At 44.5% G+C, this 26279-nt stretch overlaps 1 protein-coding gene across 2 annotated transcripts in view; it reads right to left on the reverse strand.

Moving 5' to 3' along the window:
- The window catches only part of rbfox3 (RNA binding fox-1 homolog 3), a 1262719-nt gene that overhangs the window by 1048064 nt on the left and 188376 nt on the right, over positions 1–26279 (reverse strand). For both annotated transcript variants that reach the window (XM_033044598.1, XM_033044592.1), the window contains exon 2: positions 13403–13450. The gene's annotated coding sequence lies outside the window, so the exon portion shown is untranslated. The remainder of the gene's footprint in view (positions 1–13402; positions 13451–26279) is intronic.

Genomic DNA, 26279 nt, shown 5'->3' on the forward strand with positions numbered 1-26279 from the left:
TCTAATCTAATCTAATCTAAAATATTAGTTTGTTTCCTCCAAATACAAATTGTGTGTTAAACTTCATGCGACTGACGTTGAGCGGCCCCTGCAGCCTGTGTCTTTTATTTTTTTGTCCAGTTTGTTGTGTTCTTTTTATGTTGTTTTTAACTGTGTATATGTGGGGGGCGAGGGGGAACTTTTAAATATCTTCCCTGCACGGAAGTCCCGACCTCTTCCTGTTGGGTCTCCGTTGTCGTTGGGGCCTAGCACCGTGGAGCGGCCTCCAGCCGGAACGACCTGGGGCTCCAGTCGTGGGAGCCTGCGGACTACTCACCATCATGGGGCTGGCCGACCTTGGAGCGTGGGGAGCGGTGGTGGCGCGCAGCTGCAACTCGACTCCGGAGCTCGGAGGCTCCAGCCGCAGGTCTGGTGGACGGTGACATCGGGAGCTCGCGGGTCCCTGGTGGGAGACCGCTTTTCGGAGCTCCCGCAATGCAACTTCTCCCGCCCATGTTGGAACGACCCAGAGCGGGGCCTTACATCGCCCGACGCGGCTTTAACAGCCGCGGGACATACCAACGCCTGCCGGGGGCTCCCACATTGAGACATTAAGACCTGGAGCGGGGCCGTACATCGCCCCGCGCGGCCTTAACGGTTGTGGGACTTAACATCAGGAGAAAAGTGGAACATAGGGGAGAGGAAAGACTTTGCCTTCCATCACAGTGAGGAGGAGATTCACTGTGATGGATGTTTGTGTGAATTGAATTGTTTGTGTGTCTTGTAGAAATTGTTTCTTTTTGTATGGCTGGAGGTTCAAATGACAATGAATAAATATTGTATTGTATTGTATTGTATATTCAGGAGCAGTGGTAAATGTACAAAAATAAACATGGATGAACGAATTTTTCTCGGTGCAAATTAATTGTGTCAGTGAACAGTATGAAGCACTCAGGTTAAAGGGCAATCACATCATAAAGTTCCCTCAAAGCAGTGATGAGAATAGTCGAACTTCAGTTCCCTCACAGGGACATACGGATCTGGGTGCCAACGTGCTGCCCCTGTTCTCGTTCAACAGTTTAATGGTAGTTTCCCTTTTGCATTAACTTGGCCATTTTGACGGCTCTCTGTGCCTGGGTCAGATGTCTCGGGTAAAAGACTCCCACTGGAATGCAACAGCATAACTTTAGCTGACACACTTGTCTGAAGAACATCACCTATCCACGTTCACCAGAGATGCTGCTATGACCCGATGGGCTGCTCCAGCACTTTGTGTACATCTCTGGTACAAACCAGCATCTGTAGCTCTTCAGTGTTTCTACACTTGTACCTGCTCATTTCAGTGACAGAGGGGAACAAAGCGGGAAACCGCACGATCAGTGCGTTGTTCTCGAGAATGCTTCACTGAATTTATCAATTCCACTGGAAGTGAGAAACATAAAAGCCAGGAGCAAAGGATTCTCCCACGTTCCTTCTTCAAATATGATAATGGTTCCCTTTCTCTGCTGGGAGATGACAAGGAGTGGGATGGGTGGGAAGCCACTAATTACCACTCTCTAACTATTGTATTAAACTGCAACTTTACCTTGTGGAGAAAGCTTGATAGGTTGGTTGCCCATTTTCTGTCTGTACGTTTTAAATGCTTGACTGTACCTGAAAACAGGCTGACTAATGGCTTTCAACATCTTTACTAATTCCACGATGCGGATGAAGTAGCTTACTGGTGTGTGTTCCCACATAATGATTCACTACATTGTGATGAAGTAATTTGCTACTTCAAGTGCCCTCCAACTTCAATAACAGGGAAATGTGCTGCATAAAATCCAAGTGTTTCTTTTTTTTTTAAACTTTTTTTTGTCTGCCTTTCAGAACCAACCCATTACCTCGATTGTAATTACTTGCTGCTGGATTTAACTTTCAGCTACATACCAACTGTGAACCATTATTATGGAGAGGATCACAAAATAACACAACAAACAGCCGAATGCTGCGGTAAAATAAACTACAAAGTTTGATTAGAGGTACAGCCTGGAAACTGGCCCTTTGGCCCATCAAGTCCGTGCTGACCATCGATCACCCCGTACACTAGTTTTACGTTAGACCGCTTTCAATATCCTACACAGCAGGGACAATTTACAGAAGGCAATTAACCTACCAGTCTTTGGAATGTAGGGTGAAATCGGAGCACCTGGACACAACCCAGTGGTCACAGAGAGAAGGTACAAACTCCTTACAGACAGGACCTGTAGTCAGAATCGAACCAGTGTTTCTGATGCTGAGACAGCAAATCTACCACTGCACCACTTGCTGTCCCTCAGCGTTATTCCTAGAGTCATACAGCAGGGAAACAGACCCTTCTGCCCAACCCGTCTATGCTGACCAAGATACCCCCATCTAAGCACGATCACTCCTCATCCTCCAGCGCTCCAAGGAATAGAGTCCTTGCTCAGCCTCTCTCTATTGCACAGGCCCTAGAGGCCTCACAATATCCTCATAAATCTTCTCTGCACCGTTTCCAGCTTGACACCATCTTTCCACCCACATGGTGCTCAGAACTAAGCACAACACTTTAAATATGGCCTCACCAGTCTCATAGGACTGCAACATGACCTCCCAACTTCTATACTCAGTGCTCTGACTGATGAAGCCCAATGTGCCAAAAGCCTTTTTGACCACCCTTTCTCCCTGTGATCCCACTTTCAAAGAAACCATGTACCTGCACTCCGATCCCTCTGCTCTACAACACTCCCCAGAGCCCTACCGTTCACTGTGTAGGTTCTGCCCATGTTAGTGCTCCCAAAATGCTACAGCTCACATTTCTCTGCATTAAATTCCGTCAACCATTCTTCAGCCCACCTGCCCATTGATCAAAATCCTGCTGCAATATTTGACAACCATCTTCACAATCAACAAATCCACCCACTTTTGTGTCATCTGCAAACTTGGTAACCATGCCATGTACGTTCTCATCCAAATCATTGATATAGTTTAGAGAGACAGCATGGAAACAGGCCATTCGACAACTCCAAGTCCACGCCGACCAGCTATCACCCCATACACTAGCGCTATCCTACACACTAGGGACAATTTTATCTTTTTTCCGGAGCCAAATGAACCTACACACCTGTTTGTCTTTGGCGTGTGGGAGGAAACCGGAGCACCCAGAGAAAACGCACGCAGTCACGGGGAGAACAGACAAATTCCATACAGACAGCACCTGTAGTCAGAATCGAACCAGCTCTCTGGCGCTGCAAGGCTGCAACTCTACCACTGCACCACCGTGCCGCTCTGGCATATGAAAGATTGCAGCACAAAGTTGTACTAAGATCAGAAAGTTTAACTGTGTGAGAGATACACGAGGTCCTCATGAGTCCACTGGAACAGGTGAAATTGTGTGGAGATAGAGCATTGCTGGGGAGTTTGCTAGATATGGGAGAAATAACTAACTAATTAAATGCTTTAATTTCAGGTCATCCAAGTAAGATTGTTTCATATTTATTTCAGAATGCTTCAATCTATAATAACTGAAATTTTATTTCAGTTCTCTTAATTTTTAAGAAAGTTATGGGCTTTTGACTGTCCTCGATCACAGCTTTTGTGTTAAGTCAATGGAAAAGCAATAGGGAACAAGATGCTAATTTCCGAGTATGAAAATGGCCATAACTTTTTAATACTGAAGATGTGAAAGTGAATTAGGTGTCAAATTAAACTTCTTTTTATGCTTTATCTGATGGGATAAATTGCAGACTTGATTTTTTAAATCTCAAATGTTGTAACATTGCTACTAAAAGCCCCTCAAACATTGCTATCGTATCTATTTCCACCGAATGTGCGTATGCGTATAATATCAAGTCAAGTCAAGTCAATTTTATTTCTACAGCACATTTAAAAACAACTCTCGTTAACCAAAGTACTTTACATTAGTGCAGGTACTAACTTGCTACAAACAGTGATCAACAATACAAACATAAATACATACAGTAGCAATGTTACAAAATGTAACCTGTAACATTACTGATTACTGCAACTCCCTTTACACTGGCACCAGCCAATCATCCCTGTCCCGCCTGCAATTGGTCCAAACCACCGCAGCGGGACTCCTAACGGGCACCCGAAAAATGGACCATATCATCCCGATCCTGGCCTCTCTCCACTGGCTCCCAGTGCGGCTCCAAATCAATTTCAAGCTCCTTTTTGTTTACAAAGCCCTTAATGGGCTCGCCACCACCTACATCAACAATCTGCTTTCCCACCACACCACCTCCAGGTCCCTCAGATCGGCCGACTTGGGGTTACTGACCATCCCGCGGTCTAGGAATAAGCTCAGGGGCGACCGCGCTTTTGCGGTTGCAGCACCTAGACTGTGGAACAGCATCCCTCTTCCCACCAGAACTGCTCCATCAACTCTTTTAAGTCTAGACTTAAAACTTATTTCTACTTTCAAGCCTTTCTTGAGGTCCTCTGAGGGAGCGCTGTATGTAGGTATGTTACAAAACTTACCTTCAGCAGCGCTGCAGTTCTGTCACTGCCCCTGTGCACGACTTTGGTGCCTTTAAGAGGGGGGCGGGTTTAAAATGCCGTTTTCGCCAGGCTGTTCAAATCGATGTTGGTCAGCCTGTTTAGTTGCTAAAGAAAAATCGCTTGTTCTCTGCAGTTATTTTTAAACTGCGCTGGATAATTTAATTGTTAGAGTAAATTAAAAATCATCTTCTCAAGCCGTAAACGCCGACAACGGGACGAATCTCACATAGGGGACAAGGCAAGGTACGCTGTTTATTTTTACATAAAAAAGTGCTTCTTAAGATGCCTTTAATCAAAATTTTAAGTTGCGAGAAGGTGACTTGGGGCCCATCCGAACCGGCAGTATTTTTCCTGCCGACATGGGGTTCAAATTCACCGCTACCGCAACGTTCCAAACCATCGCGTTCCACAAAATCCCACTTGCAAGATGATTTAAATGGTCATTAATTTACAGGAATTAAACACTAAATTCCTTCCATTTGGCCTATAAATTAATGACAATGAGATTTAAAAATCATGTTATATTGTGAATTCTTGTGTGAATGTTATTTGGACACTTAGGCTATTTAAAAATGTTAACCTTTTCTTAAGAAATGGATAGATGTTTAGATCTAGTCATTGAATTTTGTAATTAGCTACAATTGGGTAACTAACTAATTATATGCTTTAATTTCAGGTCATTCAGACTGATGGGGGGTGGGGGGAGACAGGGAGAAGAAAGAAAAAGGAGGAGGAGGAGCCCAAGGGCTGAGGGAGAGCTAGGAAGGGGAGGAGACAGCAAGGGCTAACAGAATTGTGAGAATTCAATGTTCATGCCACCAGGATGCAGACTGCCCAAGTGGGATATGAGGTGCTGTTCCTCCAATTTCCGGTGTTGCTCACTCTGGCCGTGGAGGAACTCTGTCCTGGGCCTCCTCCACGTCCTTGTGGAGTCTGCGTCCTGGTGGCATGAACATTGAATTCTCACAATTCAGTTAGCCCTTGCTGTCTCCTCCCCCTCCTAGCTCTCCCCCTCGGACTTCTTCTCCCCGCCTCCCCCCATCAGTCTGAAGAAGGGTTTCGGCCCAAAACGTTGCCCATTTCCTTCGCTCCATAGATGCTGCTGCACCCGCTGAGTTTCTCCAGCTTTTTTGTGTACGAACGGTAGGGGAAGCCTTGTCCGGGGTTTTGTCCGGGACTCAGTCCGGCACTTTGTCCGGGGATTCGGCCGGAGCTCAGTTCGGGGCCTCGGATGAAAACCTCGACGACCGAGGCACGGATGTCCCGGTGTGTTTGCTGTCCGTAGACCAGGATTGACTGCTGGACATACGGACGGTTGAGCTGGCTTTGTTTGGGGCTTTGTCCAGACGGGAGACAACAGGCAGCCAAGCACAACGGCACGGCCATCTTCAAATATATATAAAATAACATCACTTTGTGGCGGAGAAGTTTCTTTTAGCACAATCAAACTGTGTTCTGCATGTTTAAGGTCAAACCAAGCCGTCCAGTTGAAACTAACAGCAGTTTACAGAAAAAAATCACAACCAGGTTTAACACTGCTTTTTACACTTAGTTCCAAGGTACCTCAGCATGCAGTTCCACAAGGAAGCAGCTGATCATGAACCTTATGGATAGTATTGGGAAAACATAATTATGCTTGGCTATCCATCATAACAATACATTAATTGGAAAACATACCATCCACATCAAATTAACACAGCTACTAATTAAATCAAGAAGCCAAAGTACTTCATTCATTGAGGTAAATGGGACTGGACCAGATTTTTACAAGTATTGCTGACATCATTTAGATTGAAAATTCAATGGAAGTCAACCATAAGGAACTGGCCAATAAAATTATCATTAAGCTCTCCGATATTGGATAGAATGGATTGATATGTTGTGCTCTTTATTATCATAAATACATTGAAATGTAGAAACAAGGACCTGTAGATGCTTGTTTACAAAAAAGGACACAAAACACTGGAGCAACTCGGCAAGTCAGGCAGCATCTCTGGAGAACATGGATCGGTGGCGTCTTAAGAAGGGGCCTGATGCAAAACGTCACCTATCCATTTTCTCCAGAGATGCTGTCTGACCCGCTGCGTTACTCCAGCATTTTGTGTCTTTATTTTCGTAAAAGAGTATCTGCAGTTCCATGTTCTCCAGGGATGCTGTCTGACCCACTGAGTTACTCCAGCACTTTGTGTCTTTTAAAAAAAAAACATTAAACAATGTACCTTGCAGTTGACAATTGACAATTTGGAGCGGCACGGTGGCGCAGCGGTAGAGTTGCTTCCTTACAGCACTTGAAGCGCCAGAGACCCGGGTTCGATCCCGACTATGGGGTGCTGTCTGTACGGAGTTTGTACGTTCTCCCCGTGACCTGCATGGGTTTTCTCCGAGACTTCAGTTACCTCCCACACGCCAAAGGCGTACAGGTTAGTTGGCTAATTGGCTTGGTGTCAATGTAACATTATCCCTCATTGGTGTAGGATAGTATTAATGTCTGGGGATCACTGGTCAGCGCGGACTCAGTGGGCCGAAGGGCCTGTTTCCGTGTTGTATCTCTAAACTAAACTAAATTGTGAGAGTTCACATTAGTACAATTAACAGTGGACGAATGTATTGAAACGTTGAGGAAAGGCAGTTAGAAAGATCACAAATGATTCTTGTTGCTTCAGTGGTTAATAACTCTCAGGTAGGGACAGAACTCCCAGTTGCGTGGTCTCTCACCTCTCACAAACCTTGGCCAGATTTGTTTAACCTTATCAAACATGAAGTTCATCCGGATTATATTAAAGTAAACCCTCAAGTGTCTAATTACAGTAGTTTGTGTGATGTTACAGGCAACAGATAATTAGATGAAGGCAAAATGTCTGAAAATTATGGATATATTCTTTAAACATTAGGATCAAAGTTACATCCAAGAGTATTCCACTGAGAAGATGATAACCTCGAGAAGACAGTTCTGAAGAAAATGAAGTAATAATCCACGTTCATCAGCAGAAAAACAACGCTCTCCAGACTTCAATTAATTTATCGTATGTGGTCTTATTTTCTGAATATAAATTTACCCTAAAAGCACACCATGTTCCTTAGTAACCATCTATTAAACAGGGCCTCATAAACATGGAGGGCTAAGCAGACGGTAATGTAAATATGATACACACTTAGAGTAACTGAGCCGTTTGTCATCTTGGTTTGGTAGCTACCATTATCACCTGAGGCGTTTGGGCTCAAACCCCATTTTCAGATTTTGCACATCAGTATTGAACGGAAGGAGCACAACAACAATCCCTTCATCCACAATGTCTGTGCCAAACATAATATCAAGGTAAACTAAGCTCTTTTGCCCGCACATGATCCATATCCCTCCATTCCCTACATATCCATGCACCTATCTAAAAGCCTCCTAAATGTCACCATCCCCGGCAGCACATTCCAGGCACCCACCACTCGCTGTGCAAAAATCTTACCATCGATTGCTTTTGCCCACACACAGACATAGGCATCGTTCTGGTCAAACTCCCTGGTTTGATCCTGACCTCGGCTGCTGTCTGTGTGGACTTTGCACGTTGCCCTACTGACCAGGTGAGTTTCCTCCAGGTGCTCCAGTTACCACCAACATCCCTAAGATGTGCGGGTTTGTGGGTTAATTGTCCTCTGTAAATTGCTCCGAGTGCGTTGGGAGTGGAGGCGAAAGAGGGATAACATAGAACGAGTGCAAACAGGTGATGGATGGTCGGCGTGGACTCAGTCTGTCTCCGTGCTGTTTCTTTCAATCATTCTGAGTGAGATTAGTCCTTGGTTACGCTGGCGGCCTTGCCGAGGCAGCGTGCAGAGTAGATGGAGTCCATGGAATGAGATTGGTTTGCATGTGGCCTAGGCTATGTCCACAACTCTGCAGATTCTTGAGGTCTTGGATGGAGCTGTTCGCAAACTAGGCTGTTATGCAACCGGATAAAATGCTTTCGGTAGAATTTGGTGAGGTTGTTCGGAACATGCCAAACTTCCTAAGACTTCTAAGGAAGGAGAGGAGTTGGGTGCTTTCCTAACCATTGCTTCAATATGGCCAGTCCAGGACAAATTGCTGGTGATGGTTATTCCTAAGAACTTGAAGCTTTCAGCCAGCATCTCTACGTTGCTACCTGATGCTACCGGGGTGTACGTGTATCATTTTGCTTCCTGAAGTTGATCACAATCATTCACCTCACATCCATCTGCCTATCTAAAAGATGATGCTGTGGGAATCTTCTAGAACTATTTAGCCGATGAGCTGCATCGTGAGTCCCATCATGAGTCCCGTCTGAGATGTGAACACAAATCATACTGATGGAGGAGCTTGCTGGGAACATCATCCGAGTTCCAAAAAAGCAAACTGCTGGGGGAACTGGCAGAAACTTCCCAGTGAGATCCTCCAGCAGTTTGATTTTTTTGGCCAAAACTCTCGCATCTGCCTTCTCGTTTTTGAGAAGGTCATAGGTCCTAAGTGATAGTAGCAGAATTAGGCCATTCGGCCCACCAAGTCTGCTCCGCCATTCAATCATTGCTGATCTATCTCTCCCTCCTAACCCTATTCTCCTGTTTTCTCCTCATAATTCCTGACACTCATACTAATCAAGAATCTCTGTATGTGTAAGAAGGAACTGCAATTGCTGGTTTAAACTGAAGATAGACACAAAAAGCCAGAGTAACTCAGTGGGACCAGCAGCATCTCTGAAGAGAAGGAATGGGTGACGTTTTGGGTCAAGACCCTTCTACAGATTCTATCTCTGACTTACAAATATCCATTAACGGCCTCCACAGCCTTCTGTGGCAAAGAATTCCACAGATTTACCACCATCTGACTAAAGAAATTATTCCTCATCCCCTCCTAAAGGAACATCCTTTAATTCCGAGGCTATGATCTCTAGTCCCAGACTCTGCCACTAGTGGAAACATCCACTCCACATCCACTCTATCCAAGCCTTTCACTATTTGCTAAATTTCAATGAGGTTCCCCTATCGTCTTACTAATCTCCAGCGAGTACAGGCCCAGTGCCAACAAACGCTCATCATATGCTAACCTACTCATTCCTGAGATCAATTTGTAAACCTCCTCTAAACCCTCTCCAGAGCCAGCTCATCCTTCCATCTGATATGGTGCCCAAAATTGCTCACAATACTCCAAATGTGGTCTGACCAGCTCCTTATAGAGGCTCAGCATTGCATTCCTGCTTTTGTATTCTCTCCTTCTTGAAATAACTGCTAGCATTGTGTTTGCTTTCCTTACCACCGATTCGATTTGCAAATTAACTTATTCTGGATCCTGCACCAGCACTCCCAAGTCCTTTTGCACTAATTTCTAGATTCTCTCCCCATTTAGAAAGTAGTCTACACCTTCATAGGTACTACCAAAATGCACGACTCCACACTTTGCTACACTATATTCCATTGCTACTTCTCTGTCCACTCTCCCAACCTGCCTAAGTGCACTGAAGCTGTTTTGGAGAACCCTGGGCAAATTAGCTTGGATGGACCAATCTAAAGGATGACCTTTCTTCAACCATTTGGGATGGGTAACGGACAGCAAAAAGTAAAGCTAAACTATTATTTTCCAACAAAGTTTGGAAATTTGACGAGTGAATGCACTGGAGCAGTAAACTATTGGATTTAACAGACTTTTGTGAAAGAGGCTTCTTGGAAAAATCCCATTAGGTTCAGGATGATTAAGCCTAATGGGTATAATCTTATTAGGCCCTATTCGGCTCCTGAACCTAATAGATGTCTTGTAATTAAACAGCACTTGGATACTAATGTACTAGTTTACCTGATGCATGAATGGATCAGCCAGGATCTGTTAACGTTGTGAGCAATTTTATCCTCAAATGATAAAAGCCAATGTGATGTTCCATCACTGACTGTGTGATTGTGCTCCCTTGTGTCCCACCACCCACCCACCCCTGCACTGCAAAGATCCACAAACAATACTAGCAATGAAGAATGTCTTTCGAAAGCTCTAGCTCCAAATCACCAGCCCAATAAAGCATGATAATCCAATCAACAATCTACAGCCAGGGGCCCAAGGAAGAGAAGCTGAGGCAGAATAACATCTCCAATAATGCAGCGAGTTATTGATTCCATGAAAATTCCTTGGATCTACCATGGTGATTATGTAGTCAGGGTTACATGTGTGCAGAGTGGACACCTTCACCACACACTTTAGTCATTAGTCATATATAAGGTGCGGAAATAGGCCCTTCAGCAAACCAAGTCCGCGCTGACCAGCGATCACCCCGTACACTAACACTATCCAACATACTAGGGCCGATTTACAATTTTTACCAAAGCCAATTAAACTACAAACCCATAACTCTTTGGAGTGTGGGAGGAAACCGGAGCACCCAAAGATAACCCATCCTGTCACAGGGGGAACGTACAAACTCCGTACCGACAGCATCCAGAGATAGGATTGAACTCTTGTAAGGCAGCAACTCTACTGCTGCGCAACTGTACCGCCTGAAAATCAAATCTATCCCTGCAGAATTGTGGGCATGAGATCCACACTGTGGATCACGTCATCAGCTATTGGCCAAGACGTAGGATGTTTCTGCATTTTTCTGCTTGTATCTTGGTCACAACATGCCTACAAAACCTGGACAAGCGACATTAACATTACTGATCTAATTGCCATTAAATCTAACCAATGCTAATTCAAATCTATTGGAACATTAATGCATTGTGTTGCTGCTTAAAACAGCCTGACACTGATTATCTTCTAATATATTACCTTGTTAGATATAATTATTGAGATCATATTTCTCTATTCTCCCCTGACCAAGATGGTAGGTTTAAAGATTATTCTACATTTGATGAGATGTTACCTATTCAAAATAAACAATCTGTTACTGTAAGCATTTGGAAGCTGAAATTTAGACCAGAGGCTAAATAGAATCGGTATCTAGAATTCCCAGGTAAACTTCTGTTATTATCTGGTAATACTGCGGTGATAACATTACCAATTGTATTCATATTTTCCCGTGCACATCACAGCATGGTACAATGAGGCAATTAAACGTACCCAACTTCCAAACAGAGTTGAAAGAATACCTAACTTTAAATGGGCTGATTTGCTACCAAAAACAGGTTGGAACGTGTAACTTTATTTGTTCCATACATGCTTCAATGTGAGTGCTGAGATGCTACTGTACATCCGAAGAGTCAAGAGCATCCCATCGCACCCCGCCCAATGGAATCTCTGGCAGATTACATCCCACAACCTTGTTAGAATAGACCCACCATCATGCACTTATTAAGAAAAAGCCACAGTGAAGAAAGAGATGCAGATCTGATTGGAAACAAACTGAAGCTAGAGTTGGAATGGTGGCCAAAGATTACGTTCCTTCAGTGGAGGCCAAGAGCTTACAAATGCTCTTCATTGAATGGTCTTTATTGATCTTTTTCAGTTCCTTTGAGAATATAACATTGCCAGCCAATATAAGCAGTTTAAGTTAAAGTAAAACACAAGAGTAATGATGGCATTTGTAAAGATCGCCCAAGCCCTGCGGTGTATGGTATTTGATTAGCTGTGATCAATTCTATCCATTTCTGAAAGTCATTGGTGTTGAAATATACAGGTAATAAACAAAAACTAAAACAAAGTGCTAAAGAGATGAACACAAGCAAACAAGAGCTGGAAGAAAGTTCAGCACATTTCTGTGTGTTGCCAGAGTGTTGAGCTTCTCTGTACCTATATTTCATAAATTGGCCATGAGACAACGCCACTAGAATCAGTTAGACTTCTTTTTGGCTTTGTACCCTTGGGATGTGTAGGTACAGTAGATAAGCATATCAATATAGTCGAGTACCAAATGCATCCCAAGTTAGGCAATCAAATCTAAGCAATTTAAAAAGAGAATTTACATTGTATTCAACATGACCAAAATTATTTTTCCGACTATTTCTGCTAAGAAAGGATCTTTAAACCCTTATCGTTTAATAATTTGTAATTCAGCATAAGTGACTGATGAAACGCAAACATTGCCATTCTTGGCACACCTGAATATATTATCATCTTCTTCCTCTTATTTCTAACTCGGGGAAATCCATTTATTCCAATCCTATTCCATCAGGACTTATCGCTACCTTCTTATCTGTAATCGATTTGAATTCATTTCCACCTCAATTTCTGGCCAAAGCCCTCTCCATCTGAGCCTTTTAAATATCAAATCCATTGGATGAGAAATAACACTGAAGAAATAAATTCATCTGGATTTAGAAAGAAAAGAGTAGAACTCACGGTGCCACAGATTCAAACAGAATTTCAATAAGCGGAAAGAAGATTCAGACAAAGTAATAAATATCTGAATGAGAGCAAAGGTTAACCTCATGAACCTGGTCAAGTATTGTCCTGTCTTTGATATATTCATTCCATTATCAGTCAACTCTCCTGTAAGAACAATCTACTTAATTCTCAGTCAGAATGACAATGTCAAGCAGGAGCAGAAAATACTGTAAATAAAATATTGTTACCATAGAAACAGGTAAAAATAGATTAAGTGGCTCATCTCTGACAAAGGAGTATATTAACAAATTAACACTACTTCTCCAAAACATTTAGTCTATTATTCTTTTATAACCATGTCATAAGCAATGAACGAAATAATAAATCAAAAATAAATGCTCTTTTACAAAGACTATCAATGATTTTTCTAAATGTAAATTAACCAGAACATGCTGTTTTAAACACAGCAACATTGCCATTCAGGATAGAACATACATTTTCTCTTTAAAAAATAAAGAACTATACTGTTAAATCGCCACATTATTAACCATGGCTGGCAGGTTCCCAATAACATTCCAACACACTGCCCAGAAAACTCCACATTCACACTGCGAGAGACAGATTTCCCATGTAAATATTTAGTATTAACATACTCACAGCAGGATTGTCTTTGTCCACACTCTAGTTCCACTCTGTCTTATAGTCCTACAAACGAGAAACACATCATTGAGATGGCTAACTACGCACAAAACATCCTCATAAGATAAAAAAACCTTTGCTTATAGCAGTGCGAAAAAGAACACTTCTGTATGCTGAAATGTAATTACAGTCCATTATAGAGGGTACAATTACACATCTATCTAATTTGCTACAATTATAACAACGTTTGCAAGACAAATACATTTTCCAACCACAGTTAAACGATAATAATGATTAGTTTGCGAGATGTCAAGATATCTCATTGCAGACCCCGATCCAAATGAAAACAAATGCCCTAAATCTCACCATCGCTAAATTAGAAGCCAACATCCCAGCCACAGTAAAAATGATTGCGACATTTTCACTTTCCTCTCTGTGTTTTGTATCTATTCCAGGCAAGTGTTGTCATTAATGGTCTGCTGTTGATTCATCGTTACTGAACACCACTGTCATATAAAACCAATTTTGTGACAATTCTCAGGTGAACTATGGGGTTTTTTGGACTGAGGGGAATAGATAGGACGAAGGCACAGACTCTTTTACCCAGAGTAGGGCATTTAAGAACCATAGGACATGTTTAAAGGGAGAGGGGAAAGTGTTTTATTTAGAACCTGAGGGGCAACTTCACTGAGAAGGTGGTGGGTATATGGAACAAGCTGCCAGAGATTATAGTTGAGACAGGTACTATCACAACATTTAGTAGACACCTGGATAGGAACAGTTCAGAGGGATATGGGCCAAAAGCGAGCAGGTGGGATAGTATAGCTGGGGCATCTTGGTCGGTTGGGCCGAAAGGCCTGTTTCCACTACGTCAAGAATTTTTTAATGCATTTCCCTTTTTATCAGGGATGACTTCAAATATACAAGTCTCCAAGGCAGCTTTCATTTCAAAACAGAAATCATCATTAATGCAATGTGTCCCTTAAGGAAAAGTATGCAAATTATTTTTGATGTTATATCCCAATAAATCAAATGTGCTACAATCTGGAATTGAATTAATCTGGCATTTACTTTGACTTCGAGCCGTTTTTGTTTTAAAAAAAGTGGGCGGCACAGTGGCGCAGCGGTAGAGTTGCTGCCTTACAGCGCCAGAGACCCGGGTTCAATCCCGACTGTCTGTATGGAGTTTACACGTTCTCACAGTGACCGCATGGGTTTTCTCCGGGTGCTCTGGTTTCCTCCCACACTTCAAAGACGTAAATGTTTGTAAGTTAATTGGCTTCTGAAAATTGTAAATTCACCCTAATGTGTAGGATAGTGCTAGTGTACAGGGTGTTTGCTGGTCGGCATTGACTCCGTGGGCCAAAGGTCCTATTTCCAAGCTGTATCTCTAAATATAAATAGAAACATAGAAACATAGAAAATAGGTGCAGGAGTAGGCCATTTGGCCCTTCGAGCCTGCACTGCCATTCAATATGATCATGGCTGATCATCCAACTCAGTATCCTGTACCTGCTTTCTCTCCATACCCCCTGATCCCTTTAGCCACAAGGGCCACATCTAACTTCCTCTTAAATATAGCCAATGAACTGGCCTCAACTACATTCTGTGGCAGAGAATTCCAGAGATTCACCACTCTCTGTGTAAAAAATGTTTTTCTCATCTCAGTCCTAAAAGATTTCCCCTTTATCCTTAAACTGTGACCCCTTGTTCTGGACTTCCCCAACATCGGGAACAATCTTCCTGCATCTAGCCTGTCCAACCCCTTAAGAATTTTGTAAGTTTCTATAAGATCCCCCCTCAATCTTCTAAATTCTAGCGAGTACAAGCCGAGTCTATCCAGTCTTTCTTCATATGAAAGTCCTGACATCCCAGGAATCAGTCTGGTGAACCTTCTCTGTACTCCCTCTATGGCAAGAATGGGAGTGGTTCAGCTACCTAACTAAGTAAGTAAGTTTATTGGCCAAGTATTCACATACAAGGAATTTGCCTTGGTGCTCCGCCCACAAGTAACAACATGACATACAGTGACAGTTACAAATGACTCAGAAAACACTAAACATTAATAATAATAAGACATTAATGATAAAACCCCACAAGTGCAAGGCAAGTGGACTTGGACTCAAGGTGCAGAATAAGTTTTGCATGTAATTGTCACTATTTCCTCTCTGTAGATCAAACTTTGCATTTAGGACCTGCTTTGGAAGCATAATAACATAATGGTAAACAGTTTCTAATTATTTCAACTGAATGAATTACTCAACTTGAGAAAACTTGCATATTCCCCTTAAGGGGACACATTGCAAGAATGATGATGGTTGTTGAAAAGAAAGCTGCCTTGGAGATTTGTACATTCATTACAGGTTTAATGTCACATGTAGGAAGGAACTGCAGATGCTAGTTTACACAGAAGATAAGACAGAAAATGCTGGAGTAACTCAGCAGGTCAGGCAGCACCTATTGGAGAAAATGGACAGGTGACGTTTCGGGCCACAGCCCTACTTTCAGTCTGAAAAAGGGTTGCGACCCAAAACGTAACCTATTCTTTTTCTCCAGAGATGCTGCCTGACCCGCTGAGTTACTCCAGTATTTTGAAAAAGTGTTGTATCTCAACACAAAAGGTGTTTAACTGAACTCACTGAGTGAAACAAAATAAGTGCAAGATACTGTTATCAGACAACTGAACCATCCCATCCCCAACCAGAGAGTGGTCCCGAGCTACCATCCACCTCATTTGAAACCTTTGGTTTGTCTTTAATTGGGCTTTACCCGGCACCAAACATTATTCCCTTTATCCTCTATCTGTACACTGTGGACGGGTTGGTTGTAACCAATCCACTGACTGAATAGCACGCAACAAAAAAGCTTCTCACTGCACCTTGGTACCCGTGACAATAATAAACTAAACTAGACTATTAGGTGCAACGTTGTTTCCCTTGCAAGTCCAAATGTGCTTCCAACATCAGGAAGGGACCGTGTTGACAGTCAGAGTACTTCTGTCCACAGTCCAGCAGAGAGCAGTGTCTTTCCTTTCTAAGTTATTCGAGCCAATTCTTCTGAGAACCAAAAACAACAGCTACGTGGCAATCAAATTACAGCTAGTGCGCTGTGCAGGGAAGTCAGTTTAACATCTGTCAGCTAAGACCTACGGAAGAGCACAATAAAACATTAAGCACCAGTACTGCTGAGGAAATAGGGACTGTGTGCCATTTCCATTGAAATAGCCTCTCTACAATTGCCTTCTCCTCAAAATATCTCTGATATGAGCCAGTACCACGATCACGGGTAAAAAGTGCCACGTGTAAGCAAAATCAAATTTCCAGAAAAAGATAGCACAGTGATTTAACATGTCATTGTTGCTGACGCGGCAAGAACTATTCTGACGACATGAAAGGTGCTGTTGACAGGCACAAAATGCTGGAGTAACTCAGCGGGCCAGGCAGCAGCTGGAGAAAAGGAATAGGTGATGTTTCGGGTCGAGACCCTTCTTCAGACTGAGAGTCAGGGCCAAAGGTACTGTTATTGGGACAAGAAATTTAAAATATTATTTTGTAATTTTGTTCAATGCCCTTTTTTTCAGTTACTTTGTGTTTTACCTTGTTATTCTTGTGCAGATATATTAAGCTTCATCAGCAGTTTAACTCAGGTGAATAGGGATTAGAAAGTTGTGGTTTGTTTGTTGCTGTGGATAACAATGGCAGGGTGAAAACCACAGGTGGGGACATGGCATTACATAGACAATATTAGGCTTGAAACAGGCCATTCAGCCCATCCCATCATGCCAGCATCATTGCTCCATTTGAACTCCCCTTTTCCTCCATGAGATTTATCAGTGCGATCCTCGATAACCACCCCATCATATACGCTTGTCCAGCCTTCTGTTCAGGTTCACTACTGTCACATGTACCCAGCTACAATGAAAAGCTTTGTTTTGCGGACTGTCCAAACAGATGAGGTAATACTGTGCATGAATACAATCAACTACAATTGCTAGAGCAGGGAAAGATACAGAATGCAGAACATTATAGGTTCATAAGTCATAGGGGCAGAAGTAGGCCATTCGGCCCAGAGCTGACTCTGCCATTCAATCATGGCTGATCTATCTTTCCCTCCCAACATTGTTGAGCATCAGTTGTATAAACAAAATCTAATGGGGTAAAGATGAATTGGACAATGCCCTAGGGCGGCACTGTGGTGCAGCTGGTAGAGTTGCTGGCTCATGGGCCCAGAGACCCGCGATCGATCCTAATCTCGGGTGCTGTCTGTGTGGAGTTTACACGTTCTCCCTGCAACCGCGTTGGTTTCTTTTGGGTGCTTCTGTTTCCCCCCACATTTCAAAGACACGCAGGGTTTGTAGGTTAATTGGCCTCTGCAAAATTTCCTCCAGTGTGTAAGGAGTGGATATGAAAGTGGAACAACATTGAACTAGTGTTAACGGTTGATCGATGGGCGGCATGGACTCAGTGGGCTGAAGGGCTTGTTTCTGTGCTGTATTCTTTGTGTATCATCTCGCTCATTCAGCATTGATGGTGCCTCATTTACAATGTAAGGGCTACAGGTTGCATTAAGGTAGACATGACAAGAAAAGATGAACTTGAATGCAGCGCAATGAATGTAAAATGGCAGGAAACTGGCAAGCGATCTAGCTAATCGACCAGACAAAAGAACGCTACGCTCACAATAAATAGCAGCTGCTGCCAGAGAGAAATCAAATCCTACAGATCAATAAACAGATGTGTGGAATATGTGGATGAGGATGTAAAATGTGACAGCAATCCCCATTTGCACACATCAGCTTCTCAGGTCAAAATCTCGTTAGCATGTCTGAATGATTAGCAGTACATATGTTTGAAATGAGGCAAATGAAATCAGGGTAGCAGTGTGGGAAAGATGCCAGCTTTTGATTGCTGGGATCTGTAAACAAATCGGATTAATGTGATAAAAGTTGATACTGTCAGCTGTGTCAAGGAAAGTCTCAATCTCTGAGTGCGAAGAAGGGTCTCAACCCAACACACCGCTTATCCATGCACTCCTAACACGCTGAGTTACTCCAGCACAGTGTGTCTTTTTTTCTCGTAGGCCAGCATCTGCATTTTCTTGTTTTTCTAAAAATCTCAACCCAGTTCCTTGTGTGCAGACACCATCAATGCAGCTTGTTTACCATTAATTGGCCTTTGGCCATCAGTCAGAGTATTGGGTATAGAAGGAGGGAGGTCATGTTATATAAGACGTTGGTGAGTCCGCATTTAGAATATTGTGTTCAGTTCTGCGCACTATGTGATAGGAAAGATGTTGTCAAGCGGGAAAGGGTGCAGAGACGATTTACGAGGCTGTTGCCAGGACCCGAGAGACTGGGCATTAGAGAGAGGTTGAATAGAGAGACTCAGAACCGGTAGGCGGCGCGACTCTCGTCTGCAGCGGCCTCTGCAGTCTGTCTGCGTTTTTATTATTTTATGTCTATGTTTTTATGTAGTTTTTGTTATTTTTTGTTGGGGTATGTGTGTGGGGGGGTGGGGGTGGTGTGGGGGGGTTGGGGGTAACTTTTAAATCTCTCCCTGCACGGGAGACCCGACCTTTTCTTTGTCGGGTCTCCGTTGTCGTTGGGGCTGCAACGAGGAGCGGCCTCCAACAGGAAGACCGGGGACTCTGGTGCCAACTACTCACCTCACCGTCGCGGAGCTGGCCGAGTCCAGTGCGGGTGGAGCTGTGGTGGACGCTGCTGCGGCCCGACCCCCGGAGATTCGGTGGCTGCAACTGCGGGTTTGGCGGGCGGCACCGGGAGCCCGCGGGTCCCTGGAGGGAGACCGCTTTTCAGGGCTCCCGCAACGGCGACTTCTCCCGCCCGAGTTGCGGGGTTGAAGAGCTCCTGGAGCGGGGCCTACATCACCGCCCCGCGCGGCTTGGAATGGCGACGGGAGTTTGCGAGCGCGCGCCGGGGGCTCTAACATCAAGACCCGGTGTGCGGCCTTGCATCACCCGGCGTGGCTTAAATGACCACGGGACAATCGCCATCGCCCGCCGGGGGCTTTGACTTTGACTCTGACATCGGGGGGGAGAGTGCAGTGGAGAGAAAAGTTTTTTTGGCCTTCCATCACAGCGATGTGATGGATGTTTATGTAAAATATGTTGTGTCTTGGGTCTATTTGTTTGTAATGTATGGCTGCAGAAACGACATTTTGTTTGGACCTCAAGGGGTCCAAATGACAATAAATTGAATTGAATTAAATTGAATTGAGTAAGCTGGGACTCTATTCCCTGGAGCGCAGGAGGATGAGGGGTGATCTTATAGAGGCGTACAAAATCATGAGATGAGTATATTGGGTAAATGAAGCCCAGTCTCTAGCCCAGAAGAAGGGAATTGAGAACCAGAGGACATAGGTTTAAGGTGAGAGGGAGAAAGATTTAATAGGAACCTGAGGGGTAACTGTTTTAATGCAAAGGGTGGTGGGTATATGGAACAAGCTGCTGGAGGAGGCAGTTAAGGCAGGTACTAACGCAACGTTTAAGAAACATTTAGAAATGTGCATGGATAGGATAGATTTAGAGGGATATGGGCCAAACGCAGGCAAGTGGAACTAGTGTAGACGGGCATGTTGGTCACTGTGGGCAAGTTGGGCTGAAGGGCCTGTTTCCACATTGTACAACCATATACTAAAGATTTATGGGTTGGTAGGTTAATTGGCCATTGTAAATTTCCCCTAGTGTGTACATGAGTGGTAGACTTGTGGTATTACCATGTATTAGTAGTATTACATGCAATTGATGCAAGGTAATGCAATTACTAATGCATTAATACCAATGGTAGTAGACTCTATGATTCCAATTGCTGATCTCAGGCAAAGACCTGAGGATATCAGGTTCAGGAAATGATCGTGCTGGGGTGATTGACTGATGGTGGCAACACAACAGGTTGTTGGTATTAAAACCAGAGTCATTGAATTATGCAGAACAGAAATATTCCCTTCGGCTCAACTTGTGCATTGCCGACCAAGATACCTCATCAAAGCTACTCCTATTAACCTGCATGTGGCCCATCCCTCTCTAAACCTTCACTATTCATGTACTTGTTTGAATGTATTTTAAAGCTTCTTATTACACCTGCCCCAAATACCTCCTCTGACAACTCATTCCATCTACCGATCACCCGCAGTGTAAGAACATTGCCCCCCCCCACACCACCTCCCCTGATTCCTATTGTCTTTCCTCTCACCTGAAACATATGCCCTCCGGTTCTTGACTCCACTACCCTGGGAAAGGTCTCTGTGCATTCACCCTATCTATTTTCCTCATGATTGTATACAACTCTGTAAGATCACATCCCAACCGCCTGCACTCCAAGGAATAATGTCCTAGCCTGCCCAACCTTACCCTGTGACTCAGGGCCTCGAGTCCTGGTGACATGCTTGTAAATATTCCCTACACCATTTCCAACAATGATATCTTTCTTGAACGAGGGTGACCAAAACTGAGCAAAGTTCCAGTTCCTCCTACATCCCAGACGTGTGGGTTTGCAGGTTATTTGGCATCAGTAAATTGCCCCCGGTGTGTTAGGAGTAGATCTGAAAGTGGGATAACATAGAACTAGTGTTAACCGGTGATTGGTGATTTGCATGGACTTGTTGGGCCAAAGGGCCTGTTTCAATGCGGAGACCGGCGCACCTGAAGGAAACCCATGTGGTCACAGGGTGAACATCCAAACACCAAACACAGACAGCACCCGAGGTCGGGTTCCAACCCGGGTCTCTGGTGCTGTGAGGCAGCTGCTCTATCAGCTTTGTCACAGTGCCGCCATGTGCCGGCATTTTAACCCATGCACCAAATTATCTTCGCTTCCAAAAAGAAGAACCACACTGAACGCCAGGACATGAATGTGGCTTCAGCAATTAGGGGTGGCACAATGGCACAGCGGCATAGTTGCTGCCTTACAGTGCCAGAGACACAGGTTCCATCATGATTGCAGGTACTGTCAGTAGGGAGTTTGTGCGTTCTCCCTGTGACTGCGTGGATTTTTCCCAGGTGCTCTGGTTTCCTCCTCCAGATGTATAAATTTGTATAAGGCTTCAGTGAAATTGTAAGTTGTCCCCAATGTGTGGGATAGTGCTGGTGTGACGGGGATTGTCGGTCGGCACGGACTCAGTGGGCCGAAGGGCCTGTGTACATGCTGTATCTCTAAACTAAACGGAACTCAATTGTTTTGGTGTTGTACCAGACTCTTCAAACTCAAGTCTGCAGAAAAGATGAGATGAGATGTGTGTGCTTTGCTTCAAGGGAAATAATAAACTCAACAGGTCTGATCCAATCCCGAAGAGAAAACAAATTGTGAGCTAGACTCCCCAACTTCAAATTTTAAAAGTCAATGAACTCAAAAACTGTATTGCAGTTTATGAATCTCACTTTTTTGAGCAATAGACAAAATATAGACAGGAACAGGAGTGAATTTTGAAGTTATTTTTTCCCCCTCACAAGAGAAATAGACTAAATATTCCACTCTTCTTCAATGTCTCTCATCTGTCACCGTGCTGTCATACTCCATTCTTAGAGCTATTTTTCTCTAAAATAATATTCCAGTAAAGAGTACTGCAGCATCACTCCCTGCCTGTGTTAATAAGCAGAGTGCCATGTGATTGTAATGTCTGAACTTCTGAAGTAAAGATTTCCCATCTGACAGCACATTCCAATAGCCCCCAGATTAGTCCATCAGATGCAGGCAATGATCAGTATATGCAATACGTGCCAAACAAGCAGAAAATGTTTGCTTGGGTCATTACCTTATTAAACTGCGAGTATCTCAACAAATAAGAATTGTTCATTTAAAATATAGAAACAAGGAACTGCAGATGCTGGTTAATACACAAAAGGACACAGTGTTGGAGTAACTCGGCAGGTCAGGCAGCATCTCTGGGAGAACATGGATAGGTGATGTTCTGGGTCTTGACCTTTCATGTTCTCCAGAGATGCTGCCTGACCCACTGAGTTAGGATTAGAGTGTAGGTTTAGATCTACTGCATGGAAACAGGCCCTTCGGCCCACCAACAATCACCCGAACACTAGCACTATCCTCCACACTAGGAATACATTTACCAAAACCAATCAACCTACAAACCTGCACGTCTTTTGAATGTGGGAGGAAACTGGAGTGCCCGGAGAAATCCCATGCGGTCACAGGGAGAACTCCATACAGACAGCACCCTCAGTCAGGATTGAACCTGGGTCTCTGGCACTGTAAAGGGCCTGTCCCACGAGCATGCGACCTGCATGCGGCAAGCACGACCTAAAGGGCCTGTCCCACGAGCATGCGACTGCATGCGGCAAGCGCGACCAAACCAGAAGCGGGGGCCGCGCGGAGGTCGAGTGAGTGACATGAAGTTCGAGCGAAGTCCGCGGGAAGTTCGCGCGTGACGTACGGCTTCGAGGCGGTGCGTACGGCGTTGAGATGGCTGCGGGCCGACAGGCCGTTGCCGCGCGGAATTTTTGAACACGGTCAGTTTTTCAGAGCCCCGCGCGAAGTTGGGACCTGCTCCGCAAACTCCATACGGCTCCGGCGATCGAAGTGGGACCGGCCCCGCGAGGACATACGGCTCAAGCGACCACGTTAGGTCGCGCTTGCTGCATGGAGTTGCATGCTCGTGGGACAGGCCCTTTAGGTCGCGCTTGCTGCATGGAGTTGCATGCTCGTGGGACAGGCCCTTAAGGCAGCAACTCTGCCACTGTGCCACTATGCCACCCCAAATTATTGTTCAATTCAATTCAATTCAACTTTATTGTCATTGCACAAATACAAGTACAGGTACAACGAAATGCAGTTTAGCGTCTGGTCATAGTGCAAGATAGTAGAAATAAAAATACAAATACAAAATACAAATACAAATAAAAATAAAAATATGGTTAACAATGTGTGGACTGTGGATGAATTAAACTGGTACATAGGCAAATAAATGTATACAAATGGGAGAGTCTAAAGATAGCTAGCGACGGGACTGTGAGTTCAGCAGTGTAATGGTGTTATTGAAAAAACTGTTCCTCAGCCTGCTTGTGCGAGACCTGAGGCTCCTGTACCGCCTCCCTGATGGGAGGAGGGCAAACAGTCCATGGTTAGGGTGAGAGGGGTCCTTGATGATTTTCCCGGCCCGTCTTAGACACCGTTTGCGGTGGAGGGCATCCATGGCAGGGAGCGGGGCACCGATGATGTGCTGAGCAGTTTTCACCACCCGTTGTAGTGCCTTCCTGTCAGCTGTGGTGCAGCTGCTGTATCATACCGTGAAGCAGGTGGTCAGGATGCTTTCGATGGTACAGCGGTAGAAGTTGGACAGGATCTGGGGGGACAGGTGAACTTTCTTAAGCCTCGTCAGAAAGTAAAGGCGCTGCTGCGCCTTTTTGATCAGTTTGGTGGTATTGAGGGACCAGGACAGATCCTCTGAGATGTGTACCCCGAGGAATTTGTAGTTGGAGACGCGCTCCACCTCAGTCCCGTTTATGTGGATGGGGGTATGTCTGCCACCTCTGGTCTTCCTGAAGTCAACGATGATTTCCTTCGTCTTCTTAGAGTTGAGGACGAGGTTATTGTTGGCACACCAGGCTGCCAGGTTCTGGACCTCCTCCCTATGGGCTGATTCATTGTTGTCCCTGATCAGTCCTACCACCGTGGTGTCATCGGCAAATTTTATGATGGCGTTGGAGCCATACTTAGGGACGCAGTCATGGGTGAAGAGGGAGTAGAGAGGGCTGAGCACACAGCCCTGTGGCACGCCGGTGTTCAGTGTTAGAGTGGAGGAGGTGAGGTTGTTGATCCTAACAGACTGTGGTCTGTTGGTGAGGAAATCCAGTGTCCAATTGCAGAGGGAGGTGGTGATGCCAAATTATTGGAGTTCAATTATTGGACTCCAAATTAATGGAGTAGTTCCAGCTCTTTGTGTCCTTTTGTTACTTAAAATATTATTTCCCCTTTTACATGATAATAACCAGCTTTCCATATGAAGAATCTTTGCCCTTTCTGGGTTTTTTTTGACAAAATATTTCTGATGACAATTTTTATTTCCCCAGTGTTTATATATAAAAACAACATTATTGCAGCCATTGGAAATATTTGGATCCCAGGCATCATAATAGCAGGATGCAGCAAATTGACAAATTCTGAACTCATATCAGTCTGAAGAAGTGTTTCGGCCCGAAACGTTGCCTATTTCCTTCGCTCCATAGATGCTGCTGCACCTGCTGAGTTTCTCCAGCACTTTTGTCTACCTTCATATATTTGATATTTCACTTGGACCATCTCCGACATCTCCCTACCGTTTCTGGATCTCACCGTCTCCATCACAGGAAACAGACTATTGACCGAGATCTACTACAAACCTACTGACTCCAATAGCAATCCTGTAGATCACACTTCTTTCCACCCTGGTTCCTCTAATGACTCTATCCCCTACTCCCAATTCCTCCATCTACGCCGCATATGCGCCCAGGATGAGGTTTTCCATACTAGATCATTGGAGATGTCATTATTCTTGAGGAATCGGGGGGTTCCCCATCTCCATTATAGATGAGTCTTTCACTAGGGTCTCCTCGATATCCCGCAGCTCCGCTCTTATTCCCGCTGCCTCCGTTCGCAGCAAGGACAGAGTCCATCTTGTCCTCACCTTTCACCCCATCAGCCATCACATACAGCATATAATCCTCCAACACTTTTGCCACCTCCAACGGGATCCCACTACTGGCCACATCTTCCCATCTCCACTCCTTTCTGCTTTCCGTTCCCTCCACATCTCCCTGGTCAACTCATCCCTTCCCACCCTAACCACCCTCTACCCAGGTACTTTCCCCAGCAACCGCAGGAGATGCAACACCTGTCCCTTTACCTCCCCCCTCAACTCCATCCAAGGACCCAATCAGTCTTTTCAGGCTCGGCGATCGTTTCGCTGAACACCTCCGCTCAGTCCGCCTTAACCGACCTGATCCGGTTGCTCAGCACTTTAACTCCCACTCCCAATCTTACCTTTCCATCCTGGGCCTCCTCCATTGTCAGTGAAGTCCAGTGCAAATTGGAGGAACAGCACCTCATATTTCGCTTGGGTAGCTTACACCCCAGCGGTATGAACATTGACTTCTCTAACTTCACTTAGCCCTTGCTTTCCCTCTCCCTTCCCTGTTCTCCCACCATTCTTACTGTCTCCGACTACATTCCACCTCTGTCCCGCCCACTCCCCTGACATCAGTCTGAAGAAGGGTCTCGACCCAAAACATCACCCATTCATTCTCTCCAGAGTTGCCGCCTGTCCCGCTGAGTTACTCCAGCATTTTGTGCCTACCTTCATATCTTTGATAACTATCGTCTTTGTCTTACAGCTGTGATTCGACCATATTGAAGTCACATTTTAAATGGGTTTAAACAATCTGTGAACCTTAACCTGTTCAGTGCCACTCCCCGAGTATACTCGTGTCGTGGCCAATAGTAAAAAAACCTTGGCAGTGAACAGTTGAATGCATCGGAATATCTGCCCTGATAAAGAGCCATTGAACCATTGAAATCATTTCTCCTACATAAGAGCGCAGTAGTTGCAGTGCCAAGGTTCGATACCAACCATGGGCGCTGTCTGTACTGAGTTTGTACGTTCTCCCCGTGACCGCGTGTGTTTGCTCCGAGAGCTTTGGTTTCCTCCCACACTCCAAAGACGTGCAGGTATGTAGGTAAATAGTTTTGGTATACGTGTAAATTGTCCCTAGTGTGCGCAGGATAGTGTTAATGTGCTCGGATCGCTGGTTAGCACCGACTCGGTGGGCCGAAGGGCTTGTTTCCTCGCTGTATCTCTAAACTAAACTAAACTAAACTAAGCTAAACATTTCTCCTAAGGGAAAAGCAAGTGGTGTTCCCCACAATGTACTCTCAAAATGGAAGAACAAC

This window comes from Amblyraja radiata, chromosome 26 (assembly GCF_010909765.2).
Source record: "Amblyraja radiata isolate CabotCenter1 chromosome 26, sAmbRad1.1.pri, whole genome shotgun sequence".
NCBI lineage: Eukaryota > Metazoa > Chordata > Chondrichthyes > Rajiformes > Rajidae > Amblyraja > Amblyraja radiata.